Source organism: Nilaparvata lugens, chromosome 3 (genome assembly GCF_014356525.2).
Source record: "Nilaparvata lugens isolate BPH chromosome 3, ASM1435652v1, whole genome shotgun sequence".
Taxonomy (NCBI): domain Eukaryota; kingdom Metazoa; phylum Arthropoda; class Insecta; order Hemiptera; family Delphacidae; genus Nilaparvata; species Nilaparvata lugens.
In genome coordinates, this window is record NC_052506.1 from 81112823 (window position 1) to 81120064 (window position 7242).

The window sequence follows — 7242 nt, forward strand, 5'->3', positions numbered from 1 at the left end:
TTCTTCAAAGTCTCAGTAGGTCAAGTTTTCAGTTCGCCAATTTTCAATTAGACCCTTGCGGAGCACGGGTTACCTGCTAGTTCTAAATAATTGAATAAATAAATGATGATGTGGCCTATCATTGGTGTGATTTAAGTATCAAGTTATCCCGCTTTATCTAATCTCATATAAATGGCTGATTCTTCTTAATGATGATCACCCCTATCTGGATTTTACTGTATTTAAAATATATTCTCTCATGATTAATGTATAAATCTCCATAACTCATAAATATGACGTTTTTGTTGGTACATTGGTTTCTTCATAGTCAACTAACCATTTGGCAAAAGCTTGTAGGTAGAGAAGGATGAAGCAACCTGATTTGTCTAATAACAGACAAGGATATGTATTCCAAGTGATTATTCCAAGCCTGACAATTCAATAGAAGAATTTATTCGCAGTATTGACATTAATCAAGAGCTCCGGCTGGCAAAACATTCAATAGGAGTTCAATCAATAGTCAATAGGATTAATCAACTGATCAATAGAACTAGAGATCATTTCAAGCCTCCCTGATAATCAATAGGAGAATTTATTCACAGTATTGACATTAATCAAGAGCGCCGGCTGGCAAAACATTCAATAGGAATTCAATCAACAGTCAATAGGATTAATCAAGTGATCAATAGAACTAGAGATTATTTTGAGCCTCCATGAAAATTCAGTAGAAGAATTTATCCACAGTATTGACATTAATCAAGAGCTCCGGATGGCAAAACATTCAATAGGAATTCAATCAACAGTCAATAGGATTAATCAACTGATCAATAAAACTAGAGATCATTTCAAGCCTCCCTGATAATTCAATAGAAGAATTTATTCACAGTATTGACATTAATCAAGAGCTCCGGCTGTCAAAACATTCAATAGGAATTCAATCAACAGTCAATAGGATTAATCAACTGATCAATACAACTGGAGATCATTTCAAGCCTCCTTGATAATTCAATAGAAGAATTTATCCACAGTATTGACATAATTCAACAACTCCGGATGGCAAAACATTCAATAGGAATTAAATCAACAGTCAATAGGATTAATCAACTGATCAATAGAACTAGAGATCATTTCAAGCCTCCCTGATAATTTAATAGAAGAATTTATTCACAGTATTGACATTAATCAAGAGCTCCGGCTGGCAAAACATTAAATAGGAATTCAATCAACAGTCAATAGGATTATCAACTGATCAATAGAACTAGAGATCATTTCAAGCCTCCCTGATAATTCAATAGAGAATTTATTCACAGTATTGACAGTAATCAAGAGCTCCGGCTGTCAAAACATTCAATAGGAATTCAATCAACAGTCAATAGGATTAATCAACTGACAAATAGAACTAGAGATCATTTCAAGCCTCCATGAAAATTCAATAGAAGAATTTATTCACAGTATTGACATTAATCAAGAGCTCCGGCTGGCAAAACATTCAATAGGAATTTAATCAACAGTCAATAGGATTAATCAAGTGATCAATAGAACAAGAGATTATTTTGAGCCTCCATGAGAATTCAATAGAATAATTTATTCACAGTATTGACATTAATCAAGAGCTCCGGCTGGCAAAACATTCAATAAGAATTCAATCAACAGTCAATAGGATTAATCAACTGATCAATAGAACTAGAGATCATTCAAGCCTCCTTGATAATTCAATAGAAGAATTTATTCACAGTATTGACATTAATCAAGAGCTCCGGCTGGCAAAACATTCAATAGGAATTCAATCAACAGTCAATAGGATTTTAATCAACTGATCAATAGAGCTAGAGATTATTTCAAGCCTCCCTGATAATTCAATAGAAGAATTTATTCACAGTATTGACATTAATCAAGAGCTCCGGCTGGCAAAACATTCAATAGGAATTCAATCAACAGTCAATAGGATTTTAATCAACTGATCAATAGAACTAGAGATCATTTCAAGCCTCCTGATAATTCAATAGAAGAATTTATTCACAGTATTGACAGTAATCAACAGCTCCGGCTGGCGAAACTTCCAATAGGAATTCAATCAACAGTCAATAGGATTTTAATCAACTGATCAATAGAACTAGATATTATTTTGAGCCTCCATGAAAATTCAATAGAATAATTTATTCACAGTATTGACATTAATCAAGAGCTCCGGCTGGCAAAACATTCAATAGGAATTCAATCAACAATCAATAGGATTAATCAACTGATCAGTAGAGCTAGAGATTATTCTGAGCCTCCATGAAAATTCAATAGAAGAATTTATTCACAGTATTGACATTAATCAACAGCTCCGGCTGGCAAAACATTCAATAGAAATTCAATCAACAATCAATAGGATTTTAATCAACTGATCAATAGAACTAGAGATCATTTCAAGCCTCCCTGATAATTCAATAGAGGTATTTATTCACCGTATTGACATTAATCAAGAGCTCCGGCTGGCAAAACATTAAATAGGAATTCAATCAACAGTCAATAGGGTTTCAATAGAACTATTGATTATCTCACGCCTCTCTGACAATAGAGTGAAGGATTCAATCAACAGTATTTACATTAATCATGAGCTCTGGCTTACGCAACATTCAATACAAATTTAATCAACTGTTCAATACAATTGATTATCCACAGCTTTTCCGATAATCCTGTACTTATATTTTGATATAAATACAGCTTCCTTAACGCTCAGAAAATCAGAAACATCAGGGAAAATAGTGCTGCCATACACGATTTTGCAGATCTAATCTCCATCACAATCTTCGCAAAATGAAGGTATGTACTAAATGCTTTAAGAACACTCGGTTTTGGGCTTTTCTTAGCATAGATAACAAGAATGATTGATTGTCTTAGAATAGATTGTGATTGTGATTGGTATTTTCATAGAAAAATATAGCATAAGAAGATAACCCATGGTATGGAACGTTAATGTTCCAAATATCGTTATATTATAACTCATTATATTTTCACACAATACCACGCTAATAATGCTATTACTTCTAACTCAGCCCTTCAAACTCGAGCTGAAACTTTGTTTTTTCTATCTTTAGTTTCAATATTTATCATAATAATAAACGTTGTTATTATTATTTCAAATTTCATTATTATTCATAGTTTGTGATTGCTTTTATTTTGTCTAGTGTTTAGCTTTCAGTCTGATAATTTGCCACTCCTCCCTGCACACGGACAAATCATCCATGCAGGAAAAATGTACTTGTAATTTATTCATAACACTTCTCTATTTTGTAAATATGTCATATTTTATGGAGGAACGAACTGAATTTGAATTTTTTGAACTTTATCGAAATTGTGTGTTTATCAAAAATATTTTGTAGACTTTCTATGTAAAACTTATATTATACTAGCTGTCAGGCTCGCTTCGCTCGCCGTATCCGTCCAGCCAGGGGGCTCTGCCCTGGACCCCCGACTGGATCGTCCAAAAATGAGATCAGCGGGCTCGCTTCGCTAGCCTGCATTTTTCATTTGGGCATGCTTCATTCCATCAGAAAGTCAGAGTGCTGAGGAAACTCAGAAAAGCTGAGAAAAACGTTGGAAAAACGCTTATTTTGGGCGTATGATGAAATATAAAAGTCACCTTATCACAAAATTTTCAGACCCTAGCTAAACCTCTGTACCAAATTTGAAAATTTTCTGTCTATCACTTGATGAAATGCAAAAAAAACGCTAATTTTGGGTGTATCTTTGTCGTTATTTCAAATTCCTTCTAACACAACATTATTACACCCTAGTTCAGCTTCTGTACTGAATTTAAACAATTTCTGTTTATTTGTTCTCGATAAATCTGAGAAAAAGCGAAATAACGCTGGAAAAACGCTAATTTTGGGCGTATCTTAGACGTTATTGCAAATTCCTTCTAACACAACACCTAGCTGAGCTTCTGTACTAAATTTGACCATTTTCTGTTCATTTGTTCTCGATTAAGCTGAGAAAACGCTAGAAAACGCAGATTTCGGGTGTATATTTAGAATTTTTTTCAAATCCGTTCTCAGTGCGCCTCTAAAGGGCCAACTGAACATACCTACCAAATTTGAACGTTTTTGGTCCGGTAGATTTTTAGTTCTGCGAGTGAGTGAGTGAGTGAGCCATTTCGCTTTTATATATATATATAGATTACATTTTTTTCTTCTATTTTTATCATTGTATTGAAAATGATTGTATGTTGGCTTTTTTCACAGTTGTTCCACGTGGTTCTCGTAGCATCAGCGTTGGTGGTGATGAGTCTTATGACTCCAGTCCTTGCCGATCCCCGCCCCAGGGGAGGCCATCTGCCACCCGGTCGCAAATGATTCCTCATTTTTCAAATTGTTTCAATTTTTTAAAATTATTTTTTGTGTGTTGGTTTTTAAATGAAACAATGTAATAAAAGCAATTGCTTCTTGAGGAATTGAAGTTTTTGATCGATTAAACCATATTACTGTACTACAAATGATTCTTCATTTCCAAGTTGTTTCAAATTTTCAATAATTTTTTCTGTGTGTGTGTGTGTGTTTAATTGAAACAATGCAATAAAAGCATTTGCTACTTGAGGAATTGAAGTTTCTGATCTATTAACCCTTATTTCTACAAATAGTTCCTCATTTTCCAAATTGTTTTCATGTTTCCTAGATTTAAGTATCTCAAAACACAACCAACAACACTCCTACAACCTATTCAGGAATGCAACCATGACAGACACCCTTATTCACAACTCCTCAAATAATCCTGTTCAACATAAACACTCAGCTTTCTTATCTATGCTACACAGACTACAAACCACCCCCCTCTTACCTGAACACTACGAAGCAGAACTCAGTACCTACCATGAAATATCTAGCTCAACAAAATGGATACCAACACAGCCTAATCGACAAACTATTTCAAAAAACCCAAAATAAAAAATCTGGTGTGGTACACTCACACAACTCTCCTTGCTCATTGATCTATAAGCCTCATTAACGAGGATAATTTAGGGGAATAACAATATGCCGACTGGCGGCTAAATAATTAAAACTACGATTATACTATTGTTATTGTGTTCAGAGTACATTTTCCTTTGTTTAATTATGAAATTTGAGGATTTTTTTAAATTTGTCAAAACAGCTGTTCTACAAATAAAATATCGACATGTGTTCTTTTGAATAAACTGATCTACCTACCTACCTCACGCACGAGAAGGAGATTACAAAGTAAATTTCTCAAGTATGGGGTGGACCTCCTGTTGATTTCTCGTATCATTTCTAGTTCATATCACAATTCAACTGTCGCTATTGATTGTTTCTGTACACCTACTCCATGTTTTCAAAGCCAAATACAGTAAATTATGCTTGTATTGAGGTCCACGTTATAATGGCTGTATTTGATTAACAATGGTGTTGCTATCCTTGTCTATCATTCGACAAAGCAGATAACGCTATTCTCTTCTGCACAGAGAAAAGATAGCATAAGAAGATATCCCATGGTATACTGCGTTTATGTTCCGAATTTCACTGTTAAGGCTGTGCAAAGGCTAAACATAAAATTTCTACTGGTGATATATTTAAAGTTTTTCGATTTGTGTATCATCTAGCTCTACCAAAATGAAAAAGTTTTCTCAGGAAAACATTTTTTTTCCGATCATTACTTTTTGAGATATCAGCACCTAAAGTTAAAATTTTTGGGACAGAACATTTCTAATTCGGTAAGAGGTAAATCCGTGAGATTTAGAGGATAAATTGATAATGATATTGTTGATCCAGTAAAACGAAAAAAATTGAAAATATTAATCTCTGAGAAAGTTATTCAATTTACTAAAGATGACCAAAAATATCTTTTAGTTGAATTAAATAACCTTCCCCAAAAATCAATATTTTTAGAAAATTGCTATTCAACTAGATGAACAATACCATGAAGAATTCATCCTCTAAATCTTATAGATTCACCTCTTACCGAATTTGAAATGTTCTGTCCCAAAAATTTTAACTTTAGGTGCTGATATCTCAAAAAGTAATGATCGGAAAAAAATGTTTACCTGAGAAAACGTTTTCATTTTGATAGCTTGATGATATACGAATCGAAAAACTTTGAAAAATATCACCAGTAGAAAGTTTATTTTTAGCCTTTGCACAGCCGATAGCCTTAGTAGTTATTTTTGTGAAGCTATGTGACGCTGGTAGTCTCTCATACTGTGCCGTTCTTACACTCTCACCCCAACAAAACAGTAATAATGGACAGTAGTTGGCTTGAGGTAACAAAAATCGACTTAAAATTTGGAACATAACCCATCAATAACATGGGATATCTTCTTTGAATAATGATATTTCTACATTGTTAAATCCGATCTGGCAACGGTGTGGAGCAGAAAAAAGATAGCGCGAACTGTTGTGTCGAATGATAGACAAGGATAGCAACTGGAATGTTGATCAAAATACTGCCATTATTACGAGGACCACACCATAGATATATTGTCTCGATGGATGGACTGTAGCCTGGACTATCTATAGCTCACCCACATCACTCTATTGAAAGTCCATCTTTGGCTCAATAAATTAGACAGTAACTCCGTTAGCTGCATTTGAATTAGGAGGTAGCTTTATGTGCCAGCCAATATATAATTGAGGAAGAAGCAGCATATTTATGGTTCATGTTATTCATTATTTTGAGCTCATGCTGTACCAACATGATCGATCATGCTGGAAACTACTTTCAAATTATTGGCATGTAAGTTGGTTAGTGGATAATTGATACAGAGAAACGTGAGGTTGGTATATGAGGTATGAGATGCATAATTAAGTTGATACTGTGAAATATTGGGTAGCAGGTATGTTGAGGAATATTTAGGACACATAGGGCCGGTTTCCGAGCTCGGGATTTAGCTAAGTTCTAGACTTACTTTAAGTTCTAAACAGCTGGATTCAGAAAATTGGTTTTCCGAAACGGGGCGTAGTCGCAGTCATTGTCATAGTCATGTTTGAATTAAATTTCGAAAAACTAGAAAATTGAACACAAAAGTTTTGAATTAAAAAGTCGCAGTTTTTATGACAATCTTTATTTTCTCATTTCTATAATTGGAAACGTTTTTCCTTGACGGAATTAAACTCACTCCTTCGTCCTTTTTCAGGATACAACAAATAAAATTAACACTTTGCACAGAGAAATAACATGGAAAGTGCATAAGAATGCATAAAGATGTTAAATTGATAACTAACTCATAAAGATGTCATGTCATGTTAAATAAATAAATATAATATTATT

The 7242-nt window shown here is 33.9% G+C and overlaps 1 long non-coding RNA gene across 1 annotated transcript; it reads left to right on the forward strand.

The window, feature by feature from the left end:
* Positions 1–2060: 2060 nt before the first annotated feature.
* LOC120350596 lies at positions 2061–4564 on the forward strand. The gene is made up of 2 exons (XR_005570920.1): positions 2061–2787; positions 4209–4564. It is a non-coding gene; the product is annotated as an uncharacterized LOC120350596 (long non-coding RNA).
* Positions 4565–7242: the final 2678 nt, after the last annotated feature.